The following is a 14,208-nucleotide window of genomic DNA, read 5'->3' as shown; positions in this document are numbered from 1 at the left end:
CCTACCATGATCCTAATCCTAGCTGTAAACCCTATCCCAGACCATAACCCTAACACTAACCATGATTCAAGCATTAATCCTAAGCATAATCATAAGCCCTAACCCTATCCATAATTCGAAGCCTAACCATAATCCTAACCCTAACCCTAACCCCAACCATGATATAACCTCTACCCAAAACGGTAATGCTAAACCCTCACCATAACCCTAACCCTAACCATAATCCTAATAGTAAGCCTAACTCCTAACCCTAACCATAATTCTAAACCTAAACGAAACCCTAACGATGATGCAACACCTAACCATGATATAAACCCTAGCCCTAGTCCTAATAATGATGTAAACCTTAACCTTGACCATTTTACTAACCTTAACCCTAACCCTATCCATTACTATAATACTAACCATTTAAAAGTTTTATATTATCATTAAATAAAGTTTAATATATCTTACATTTTAAAAATAGTCTAAATGGATATATTAAACTTCATATATCTTTGCATAATAATATAATAATATTATAATATAGTTAATTTAATAATAGGATACTATATAATTATATACTGATTTATTATGTGTTTTTCATGTGGGTTGAGCTTAACTAGTTAAAATACTGGGTTCTCATTGTGGAGACCCAAGTCCAATTCCCAAACTCTTGGCCTTCCATAGAATGGGGAAGGTCTTGGGGTCAATCTAATCAAACAAAATAATAAAAATAATAATAATAATAATAATAATTCAAAGATATGTAATGGGGATGGGCTCTCTACTGTGTCCCTATTGATTCATAACTCCAGAGAAAAGCTATTCAAGCTTCGACCAATAACCTATCAAAAAAATAAAAATAAAACATGTTCTCCCCTCACAGACGTCTTCCATTCCATTAAACTTTGATTGATTAACATCACCACGTCGACAAGCTTCCAAGAAGGCCGTTTCCTTGCCCAAACTTCGAAAGAACCTTTCCTCAAGTTGCAGCTCAATGTTGTTTCTTGCTCGAGCAGGAAAATACAGCTTCCTAAGCGCATTGCTTAAAACGTTTTGTTTGCGTTAACTCCATTTTATAAGGTTCTTTCCTTAACAACTTGAATACAAATTCATCTACCCACACGCAGCTCATAAATATATCCCATTATTTTTCGCCTCTGATTTGCATGTGGAATGACTTACAACTGAATTATTGATTACTAGAAAACGAACTTTGACAATCCCTGCCGCCTGTGTCCACCGGTACAGCCTGGAACTTTCTCAATGCTGGTTAAACTTATAACATTCGTTTTCACAAAATATCAATGCAGTCACCTCGTTGGAGTCCACGAGTATCATCTTTATCGTGACAATGGGAGGTTGAAGGGAGTCAAGTTTATATAAACCTATATCAAATGCCAATCTCAATATGAGGAATTCCATCTTTATTTACTGTACTGTGACAATAGGAAGTTGAAGGGAGTCAAGTTTATATAAACCTACATCAAATGTCAATTTCAATATGAAGAATATGAAGAATTGAGGTTTTTTATTTGTAATTCTATTTTTATTGAATTAATAAAGTAGTTGAATTTTAATAGTCTTGAATTTATGTTGATGGGATATATCAACCTTTTTTAGAAGATTTTTATGTTTGGCCATCCAAATTACAATCGTAATTAAACATAATAGCTAAAGAAAATTGTTATGAATTATAAATCTCTGACCATACTAAGATCATGAATGCGTAGAAATATTCACATATTTTAAATAATCACCTTAAGTTTCTAAGAAAATAGGTCTAAATAAATGTTAATAAATAAAATATTTTATGCAAAGAAATGCATATTCTTAATTGAATAAGAAAATAAAGTAAAATAGTAAACATAAATGTGTATCATAGTTTAATTTTAAAAAGGGATCAATTTGGTTGTAAAAAGTGGTGCTTATCTAAAATTTAATATAATGAAATCAAGACTAATACTTTGAGAAAAATTTGGTCCATGAGTTTTTTAATTGTGTCGACCAGGGTTACTTTTGTATCATACAATTGTTAGACTATTAGACATCAAAATACAATAATTGGTATCAAGGCAATGTTTGATCATGTGAGGTGTGAAGTCATGTGAAATTTTACAAGTGTTTGAGTGCTCAACTTGTGAGAAGTGTATCTTGTAATTTATCTCTTGGATTATGTCTATTTAGGATAACCTCTTTATTTTATATTTTATCTTCACTCATCTATTAACTAGAGTACTCGTGGTCTATAAATGACAATAGATATTTTTCTTACATTCTTGTTTCTCATAGAATCCTACACTAGCCATAATTCACTAATTAATTAAATAAGCACTATTTATTACATTGACTTAGACTAACCTTCTTCTATAATTAATTAATTAAATTGGGATAGTATGCATTCCCATCTCACCTTATTTAATAGTAAAAGAAAAATAATTTTGATGTCACCAGAAAGGTTGAAAATGAAACTTTTAAACATTGATCATTCATTCAAGTTTTCCTTCTCCATTCCATTTGCATCCATCTCATCCCATGTGATATGCAATAAAATACTATCCAACCATATCTTTGAATATTATATAAAGACTCATTTATAGGCATTTTATATGTGTGTAGACACTTCAAAGATCATAGGAAGATGTTGTCTATCTCTCAATAACCATCCCACATCTCATATCTATCAACATATCTTCCACATGAAAGATCTCAGCCAATAATCAAGGAGGTATATTTCTAGTGCCTATTCCTTCATTTTGGTGTAATTACTTCCTTTTGGCTCTATTGGAGATGCAATTTTATTTGGATTATATTTTTATGTTACTAATATATTTTTCCTTTTATTTGGTCCAAAATTAACTATCACACATTGTACTTAGTCCTCCCAGTCACTTTAGTTAGCTTCAATATCACTTTCCTTATCATGATTATTTCTCCATATGTGGGGTGATTGACTTATTCAGGTGACTTTACTAAATCCTCATAAAATTTTACATGGGAACTCATATAGTTCTTTATAGCATCTTTAGACCTATACTAATATCATTTATTAGGTGGATGTCCTTCCTAACCACATTAGTTGTATTCATATTTATCTACATTTGATTTTAACAAAAAAATTACATAATTATTCTTAGTATGTGAGAGGTTGTATTAATTCATAATCCTAATATTTGTATTATTGCCTATGGTTAAATATTTATAATTCTTAATATATAATGAACTTTCCCACCTTATTTAAAAGTACAAAAAAAACAATTTTCATGTCACAACAAAATTTGAAAATGAAACTTTTTAACATTAATCGTCCATTCAAGTTTCACTTCTCAATTTTATTTGTGTCCATCTCACCCCATGTCATATACAAGAAAATTATATCCAACCATATCTTTAAAAAAATATATAAACACTCGTTTATAGAGATTTTATATGTTTGTAGACACTTCAAAGATCACACGCAGATGTTCTCTATCTCTTAATAACCATCCCACATCTCATATCTATCAACATATCATCCACATAGAAGATCTCATCTAATAATCAAGGTGGTATATTTCTAGTGGCTATTCCTTAATTTTGATGTAATTACTACCTTTTGGGATCTATTGGAGATGTAATTTTATTTTGATTAAATTTTTATGTTACTAATATATTTCTTCTTTTCTATGGCCCTAAATTAGCTATCAAACATTGCACTTGGTCCTTCCAGACAATTTAGTTAGCTTCAATATCACTTAAATTATCATGACTATTTCTTCATATGTGGGAAAATTGACTTCTTCAAGTGACTTCATTAATTCCTCATCAAATTTTACATGGGAACTCATATTATTCTTTATATCATCTTTAGATCTATACTAATGTCATTTATTAGGTTGATGTCCTTCCTAACCACATTAGTTGCATTGATACTTTCTTTATTAGCATTTATTTGCATTTTATATTAACAAAAAAATCACATAATTATTCATAGTATGTTAGTGGTCATATTAATTTATAATCCTAATATTTGTATTATTGTTAGTGGTTAAATATTTATAATTATTAATATATAATTAACTCTTAAAGTAAAAGAAAAACAATTTTCATGTCACCACAAAAATTGAAAATGAGACTTTTAAATATTAGTCGTTCATTCAAGTTTCACTTCTCCATTCCATTTGCATCCATCTCATTCCTTGTCATATACATGGAAATCCTTTCTAAATATATCTTTAAAATATATATATAAACACTCATTTATAAGTATTTTATATGTGTGTAGAGACTTCAAAGATCATAGGAAAATGGTGTCTATCTCTCAATGACCATCACACATCTCACATTTATCAACCTATCATCCACATGAAGGAGCTCATCCAATAATATGGAGGTATATTTCTAGTGCCTATTACTCAATTTTAGTGCAATTACTACCTTTTGGGCTCTATTGGAGATACAAATTTATTTGGATTAGATTATTATGTTACTAATCTATATATTTCTTTTTTGTGGTAAAAAAAGAGCTATCACGCATTACACCATGTCCATCTAGTCATTTTAGTTAGCTTCAATATCACTTTCCTTATCATGACTATTTCTCCATATGTGGGGTAATTGTTTTCATTAGGCGACTTTACAAATTCCTCATCAACTTCTAGATGAGAACTCATACTTTTCCTGAAAGAACCTTTCGATCTACACTAATGTCATCTATTAGGTTGATGTCCTACCTAACCACATTAGTTGTATTAATATTTATTTACATTGATTTAAATACAGAAATAAAATAATTATTTAAAGTATATGAGTAGTTATATTAATTGATAATCCTAATATTTATATTAGTTCCCATGGTTAAATATTTACAATTCTTAAAAATTATATTTTGACACATTCTATGATTGTAACTCGAGCGGTAGACCAAACATACAATTCTTCACAGAGAGGTTGATATATCCCATCAAATTAAAGTTGAAGTTATTAAAATTCAATCACCTAATTATTTTGATAAGATGGAATCACAAACACAAAGTCTTAATTTTCCATGTTGAAATTGATATTTGAAGTAGGTTTATATATTTAATTGTGATTTATTGCAATCTCTATTTGTCACAAGCTAATAAATAAAAGGATGGTAATCTAAAAATATGATTTTATATCCATCCCCTTTTTTTATGAATATCTATAAAAAAAATTATATACATGATAATCTAGACACTTATCCATCAAAAGATGACACTCATGAATTTCAACAATGTTATTATAATGATACTTATCAAAATGAAATTTCTTTCTATCTATGGTTTAACTTAGATTCAGATTTCATTGCTAGCGAGCTAGGTTTAGGTTCAGTTTTAATTAGTAATGGGAAAGCCCCATGTCTAATAATAATCAATATATTAATCACATTCATTTGGTTCATACCCTAACTAACCACACTATTTGTATTATACTCTAATCATTCCTTATACTATTTTAAGATATGTACTAATGAAATTCATTAAATTGATGCTCTAACTAACAACACCAATTGTATTATTATTTTTATTTATTGATATTATTTACATTGAATTTTCTAGTTTTAAAATATATGACTAGTTGTATTAATTCATAATTTAAATATTTGTATTCTTAACCATGGTCAAATATTTGTATTCTTACCCATGGTCAAATATTTGTAATTAATTTAATAATTCTTTTTTGATATTAGGCTTTAACACAACCCATATCATGATTGTAACTTGGATGGCCAAATTTAGAATTCTCCTAGGAGAGGTTAATGTATCCCATTAACTTAAATTTGAGGATATAAAAATTCAATCGCTCTATTAATTTGATAAGGAGAGAATCACAAATAGTTGTTAGCGCATGCAACTATGTCTCATGTGTGTCTGGTGTCCATGATTTATGGGAAACTATTGTTCCACCATAACAGGAACTCATGAATTGCATAGATCTAAGCTAACAATGGAGAGTTTTAGTTTTAACTCTGCCTCCTTCAAAAATTACTCTGCTCTCCTCGTAATTTCAGCTCTTACGAGAGTTCAATAATTGTATTTATATTCATGCAATCATTGTAATGGAAAATACAAGAGAATTCCATTCAGATTTATTTTCAAAGCTCTTTTTATCTTTGTTTTTCTTCTCTGTTTTTCTACAAGTTTTGTTTCTTACTTTCTAGCTAGATCTGTATTTTTGCTATGCAAAAAATTTAACATGGTATCAGAGCCTGGGAGCTAGAAGAAAGGAGCAGAACATTTATTTTTTGCAAGTATTAAAATTCTAAGTTGTTTTAGAATGGAATTCTCATTTCTTTGGGGGTATCTATTGGTATTTTTGTATTAAAAATGAATTGAAATAAAGTTCCAAAAGGGGGTAGTTTAGTCTAAAATGGGAGTTAGATATCATCCATCTGTCATCCTTTTGGAAGAAGGAAATTACAAGTCCTAGTTTAATGGAATCCTAAAGCATTGTCGCTAGATTCATCTTTTGCCTCATTTATATGGACTTATTCCCAAACCAAGTACTGGTTGGTAGAAATCTGCATGGGGAAGTAGAAATGATCATGTCTTAGGATTAACTGGTTTAACTATTGGGGACTATACATCATGGGCTCTATCACACATTGAGTACCCTTGCACTCTTTGGGACACTTTATGGGAAATGTATTGAGATCCCAATGAACCTCCATTTTTAAATGAAGACATGCTTCTCCCTTGATAATGATGATGATCCTTTGTATGAGGATGACACTAAAGAGGAATTTTCTTATTGGAAGAGACTTGATTGTTCTGATTACATAGAGACATCTCCTCCTGCTTTTCCTCTTTCCACACCTCCAATATTGGTAGTTGTTCAATCACCTCCAACTATTAGTTTGATAGAGATTTTGGCCTCTCCGAATGCTACTTCAAATTCTCTTCAGCAGGTTCATTCTTGTCCTCTTGATGAGCGAGATATCATGCTATCAGACATTTATCATTTGTTTTTTGAATCTCTCCTTGATCATGATGACAATATTGAGGACACATGTCTTCTCTCTGATGTCAGCTCACATCAAGTTGCATCTTCTTTTGGTTTGGATTATCTTGTTCTCTTTCAACCTCTCCATGCTACTATCTTGACACATCCTGATTCACATCGGAACAAATCTCACATTTCAGTGGTCACTGTTCTGGAATCTTGTATGGCAAAGTTGCAGTTCAACATCGAATTGGAGAAACATGAGTATTTTTTAGAACCATTCATCTTGATTCCTTCACACATTTCACTTGAGTGGGAATTCAATAGTTTGATAGTTCGAGGTTTCTATCTTCTAAAAGGAAGATGTGTCATTTGTTGCAGAGGAACCTACTACAACATTCTCTTTGCTACATTTTGTATTGACATTCTTTCTCTTATTTGTGAAGGCACAAATAGCTACTTTCTGCGAGATCTTTGGTTGCAAGATATTGTAGCATATTAGGTATCATGTAGAGTTAGTGTTAATTTTGAGTGGGGGGGGAGGGGTGGGGTGTTTTATTCCCACTGGGTTTCCACCTTTCCTCTTTACTCTTTCCTTAGTTAGAATTAAGGGGGGGTGTTGGTGGTTAATTCCAACTTCAAATAACTATTAGTTCACTACCACAGACTGTGGGTCACCGATCTCTGTTAGGTTTAGATTTTTATGCCTGAATTAAGGTTGTTAATTTCAGTCTTCTCTTGTCTTCACCGTAATGTTAGATCATGTGGTGGTTCAAGTTTGTATAAATCATGCTTTCAGTTACTATAAAGTATAATGAATTAATACAAGGTTTTCATTCATAGGCAAATCACTTTTTGTTCTGTTTTTATTTGCTCTATTTTCATTCTGTAAGTTTTGTTTCTTTTCTCTTCTTGCTAGATCCATATTGTGCATGCCAGAAAATTTAACATGCATATTGTACAGGTCTTTGTAATTGGGTTCCTCATCAGACTTTGTTGATATGACACATATCTCTCTATAGCGACGTAAATTGTACGCACTTGCTAGGGTGATACAATTTCACACCTAGTTTAGCACCCGCCTTGGTGCATTTTGCATTTTGCATTGCATTTCCCCTTTAGCACTTAATTAATTAAAGTAATTAGGTCTAAGGTCCTATTTCATCATCCTTCACATCATAAAGTCGGGCCCTTTCATTAAAGTGTGCCCCTTTTCATTTTATTCCTCCAATACATCATCTAATCAAAAACCCTAATTAGGCCTTCTTTTGAACTTGGGGGCTTGATTTCGGGGGTCAAAACATCTCGAAATCACCTGTAACTTCGGGATTCTCTCTAAAATCATCATATCTGACGGCCCTGAAAATTTGGTGAAAAGTTACCGGGACCATGGCGCCCGGAGTGCACACGGTCCCGGACATTTTTCCCGAAATTTTAGGAGCACGATCCAATCATAAAATAAAGCTTAACCCCAAGAAATTGGCGGGAGATTCAATCTCTAGGTCGGCCAAAAGATGAAATTACGACCTAGGGTTCATACATAAGAGCTCTCTTTCTTCATTTGAAAGGATCCGAATTTTGTTTTCAAGAACCTCATATGCAGCGAAAGAGCAGATCTTTGAAGACTTCAACAACATTCAACATCCCTCTATCAAGCATTTATCAATTCCATTCATCCATTTAGGGCTTGGAAGACATTGAAGAACAATAGGAGATTACCGACTGAAGATTGGCTTGTACCTCTCCCTTGGGGGTTGGATCTTGCACACACACAAGGTCTGCACACACATTACTTTTACAATACAACTTGGCTATTCGTGGAGGTGGAAATCACCGAAGCGAGGGTTTGACTAAGGCAAAACCCTATATAGCCGCCCAAACACCCTTTTCAGATATAAGGGCAGGTTTCGGGACTCGGACGACGCCGCAGGTTACAGATCCGGGAAAAGCAGGTCGAGACAGCACTCCACACCAAATTGCAGAGCAAAAGACTAGGACAGGGGCGTGGGGCGCCTTGGTCTTGCCAGGACAGGGGCGCTGGGCGCCCTGGTCCCTGGGACAGAGGCGTTGGGCGCCCTGGTCCTCCTGACAGACAGCATTTCCGACAATTTTCCAGAGTGCAAAACAGCAATTTCAGGTGCAGTTTCCGGGACAAAATTAGGACAGTGGCGCCCGCGCCCCCGTCCCGAACATTTTCAGTCAAATTTTGACTCCGAGTATGCATCTGTGTTCTTGTCTTGTCCTTGTGTTTGCAGCTTTCCCTTGTTTAAGTTCAATTTTGCAATCTTGTTATTAGTTCATACTTGCATTTTAGGGTTAGGAATTGAACTTGCATAATCTTACCTTTCAATTTCAACAAAGGAATAGAAATCCTAATAGGTAGCCCGTGGCTCTCTCTTTCACAAAAAGAAGTAGCCAGTTGTGTGATACCTCTAGGCTCTTTCGTATTCCGTAATGTGTGTCAAAAGGTAGGATTAGGGCATGTTAACCTAGTCTCGCTTTTTCCCCCACACATTTTGGTGAACCCGACGTGAATCTATCATTACTTCCTCTTGCATTGCATTTGTTAGATCTAGATCTAGATTTAGTGTGTTTTCATTTCATTTTCATTAAAAAGAAAAAAAAAAAAAAGAGAGTGTGTTTCTTTGCATTGTGTGTTTAAATTTCATGCAACTTTTATTTCAAAATGTCAGACTTTTATTTGCAAAATGTTCATGCTTATGATGATTATTATGAGTATAGCCAAGATGAATTAGATGAAGCTTTAGATGAGTTTTTGAACCCTAAAGATGCCAAACCTTCATTTTACCAAAAACTCATAAACCTTGTTACTATGCCATTTCGTTGTGATGAGAAAGATAAGTTGAATGATTCCTCTCAAGGGTACATTCCTATCAACTCTTCCACTAAATCTAGTAACATGGTTGTTTTCAACAATCCCCTCTATGAAGAGATATCTCCTTTTGAACCAAAAGATAAACCTTTTGATAGCTATGATCATACTTTGTTGGATGATGCTCTTGATGACTTTGTGGCTTTATCAAAATCTTTAAACAAGAACAAGACTTCTAAATTGGTTAACATGATAAACTTGAATGAGCATAATAAGCCTCTCTTTGAAGTCTAAGGGGCTTATCCTTCTCCCGCCTTTCAAGTTCCTAAATCACCTCTCCTTATTGTCCAAGGAGGGTATGATCATGATTCCTTTCGTACTCCGAATAAACCAATCATCACTGTGCAAGGAAGAAAAACCTATAAGTCCTTATAGTTATGCCAAGCAAATAACTAGAGAGAGTTATCATGCGGTTGCCCATACTTATCATACCAGAAATAATAGGCAGCCTAGTCCTCCTCCTGTTATTCCAGTTTCTCTTCCGAATCCTCAACCAATTCTTCCGCAAGCTCCACGTATTTCACAAGTTCTTAGTAAGGAATATGATCTCATAGAACAACTTAAAGTTACCCCTGCTAAGATATCCCTTTGGGATTTGATTCAAACTTCTTCCGCTCATCATGGAATGTTACAAGATGCCTTGAAAGATTTGAATGTTCCTCCATCGAATACATCTAGTAATATAACATCTTTGGTTAACTCTGTGATGAATCCTAAAGCTCAAATTGTGTTTACCCAAGATGAGTTGCCTACTAGTGAAATTCAACATCAATATGATCCCTTGATGATTGTGGTTATCATGAAAGACACTGCTATAAGACGAACACTAGTAGATAATGGCTCTGGTCTTAATGTGTGTAGCATTAATCTATTGCATAAAATGAATGTGGATACATCCCTCATTGAGCCAGACTCTCGTCCTATTCGAGGCTTTGATAATGTGGCTAAAACTTCATTAGGTACTATCACCTTACCCATCATAGTGGGGCATGTTACTTTGCCTACTCCTGTCCATGTTATGTCGAGAAATCTAACATACAACTTGTTATTAGGGAGACCTTGGATTCACAGTATGCAAGCTGTCCCCTCTACATTGCACAGACAAGTTAAATTTATCTATAACAATAAGACATATACCTTGATAGGTGATACTAATTTCCAAGCTTGTTTACAAACATCTACTTCCAAAGGGGGTTCTTCTAAGCCATCCTCGTCTAGTGATGACTCTTTAAATAAGATACCTATCGATGAATCCTCGCTCTCTGATGATCAAAATACTTTGGATGAGTCGGGAGCTCCTGAAGAAGACTCTTCTCGACTTGAAACTACACATAAGAAGGATTTTGATCCTGAGAAGGTTCTCGCAGACGACGATTGGGGATCCCTTGATTTTAATCCCACCTTTGTAGGTGAATATAAGGTTCCTTGTAGAGAGCTTAAAGCTGAAAAGAAGGAAGAAGCTAAAAATCAATCAACATTACCTGAGCCTATGAGCAATAATTTTGTGGCCGCTTCTCAAACTTCTTCTCCTCACACCTCTAATTCTGAAGAGTTTGATTCTTTGTCTTATGAAAAACCGCCTTCTCTTTCTGAAATGGCTGATCGTTATGGTCGTGGTTTTCGCATTTTTGCTAAGCATGGGTATCATGGAAATGGTTGTGGTGCTCATGAACAAGGGATAAAGGTTCCTCTAGAGAATAATCTTTACAATTATGCCTTTGGACTTGGCTATAATCCCTGCAAGCGCACTAAAGCTTCTAAGAGACCATGTATTAGTGTTAATGCTATTTCTACATCTCTATCAATGCAACACCCCGAGTACATTGATGAGGATCCTTCGTGTGCCTGTGCTTTGGATGTTTCTCCTACCGATGATGCTTTAGCTGAGTTTTTAGGAGCATATGATACTCTTCCTCGTTATCATCACAATAGGGGACTCCCTTATTGTTTGAACACTGAAGCCTATTTTGGAAAAGAGATTGATAATGATGAGATTGTGAAAGAATTCCCTCAGTTAAAGGATACTCCTCAACAAAGTAATCTTCTCATAAGTGACACCACTGATGTTAAGATGGATCCTTGCAATGAAGAAAAAGTTATTAAAATTGGAAAATGTTTGGATGAAGAGGAACAAAAACAATATGAAGATTTATTGCATGAATTCCCCGAGATCTTTGCTTGGACATACTCTGACATGCCTGGTATAGATCCTAAGATTGTTACTCATAATATTGTCTTAGTTCCTGATGCTAAGTCCGTGAAACAAAAGATTCGAAAAATGAATCCTAAGGTGGCTCTGCTTGTTAAGGCTGAGATTGAAAAGTTATTGGAGGCTGGATTTATCCACCCTATTGATTACTCCCCATGGATTTCAAATATTGTCGTTGTGGCTAAACCAGATAATAAAATAAGAATGTGCACCGATTTTCGAGATTTAAATAAGGCTTCTTTAAAAGATGATTTCCCTCTTCCAAACATTGACATGATAGTTGATTCTACGACAGGACATGCCTTGTTATCCTTCATGGATGGTTTTTCAGGATACAATCAAATTTACATTAACCCTCAAGATCAATTCAAAACTGCTTTCACCACTCCTTGGGGTATGTTTTGTTGGATAATGATGCCTTTTGGAATTAAAAATGCTGGTGCAACTTATCAACGAGCGATGACCCTTATCTTTCATGATTATATGCATAAGATTTTAGAGGATTATGTTGATGATATTTTGGCCAAATCCATTCTTCGCATAGATCATATTAAAATCCTTCGTCAAATCTTTGAAAGAATTCGTAAATATCACATGCGCTTGAATCCCCGAAAATGTGTTTTTGGTGTGGATAGTGGAAAACTATTAGGATTCATAGTTTCGCATCGTGGGATTGAGGTGGATACTAAGAAAATAGATGCTATTGTCAACATGCCACCTCCTAGAAATGTGTCTCAACTTAAAAGCTTACAAGGAAAGATTCAAGCTATTCGTAGGTTTGTATCTCAACTTGCGGATCGTACTTTTCCTTTTACTCAACTTCTCAAAAAGAATATCACTTTTCAATGGAATGAAGATTGTCGGCAAGCATTTGAAGATTTAAAAGTGTATCTGGCTAATCCTCCTATCCTTCGACCGGCCGAACCTTCTAAACCCTTCCTGCTTTATACAGCTGCTTCCTCTCATGCTCTTGCAGCATTATTGGCACAACATGATAAAGATGGTAAGGAGTGTCCGGTTTATTATATAAGTCGTACCTTACTCGATTATGAGACCTGATATTCTGCGATAGAAAGACAATGCTTGGCCTTGGTGTTTGCGACTCAGAAATTGAGACATTATCTCTTAAATTTAGAAGTCCACGTCATGGTAAAGTTTGATCCTTTGAAGCATCTTTTCTCTAAAACTGATTTATCAGGACGCCTAGCTAAGTGGGTTATGATGTTAACTGAATTTGACCTTAAATTTATTTCACAAAGAGCAATTAAAGGGCAAGCGTTGACCGATCACCTAGTTGAGGCCCCTTCACCTTTCTCCTTCCCTAACCCTGAGTCTTTTCCTGACGACTTCATTCTTTGTACAGAGAAAGATGAAACTTGGGAGTTATACTTTGATGGCTCTAAGTGTCGTACAGGATCGGGGGCAGGGGTTGTTTTGATTTCTCCTACAAAGAAGTCCATTCCCTTATCTTATCATCTCAATTTCCTATGTACCAATAACATTGTTGAGTATGAGGCTCTTATAGCAGGAATAAAGGCAGCCTTAGCTCTGAATATAAAACACATACATATTTTTGGAGATTCTCAACTGATTATAAGACAAGTAACAAGACTATATCAGCGAAACAAGACAAATTATCACAATATAAAGACCTTGCTATCTCTTTGTTATAAAAATTTGATTCTTACACCATGGAACCTGTTCCTCGAAAAGATAATCGACATGCGGACGCAATGGCATGTGTGGCTTCTTTGATATCTTTAGAGGACCCTATGGTTGATCTTAAATTTGTTATTCACAACCTTATTTCTCCAGCTACTGTAGATGATTCTAGCTTGGTGACATGTTGTGATTTTGTAGACTCAGATGAATGGTATTCGCATACCGTAAGATACTTGACCGATGGTACCTTTCCTGATTCCGCCAATAGGAATACTAGGGCTAGAGTTCGCAAGCTGTCCGCTAGATATATCATTCTTTCTAATGTTCTTTACCGAAGGGGTTATAACGGTCTTCTCCTTCGTTGTCTTAACAAATCAGAAATCCCTATTGCCCTTGAAGAGGCCCATTCAGGTGCCTGTGGGGGCATTTTGGAGGCAAATCCTTGGTTCAAAGATTGCTTCGTATGGGATATTATTGGCAAACTATGCAGCAGGATTCTTTTTCATTTGTTAAG

Source organism: Cryptomeria japonica, chromosome 1 (assembly GCF_030272615.1).
Source record: "Cryptomeria japonica chromosome 1, Sugi_1.0, whole genome shotgun sequence".
In the NCBI taxonomy this organism is placed as follows: domain Eukaryota; kingdom Viridiplantae; phylum Streptophyta; class Pinopsida; order Cupressales; family Cupressaceae; genus Cryptomeria; species Cryptomeria japonica.
The sequence above is the reverse complement of the archived record's forward strand: the minus strand, read 5'-3'. Positions refer to the sequence as shown.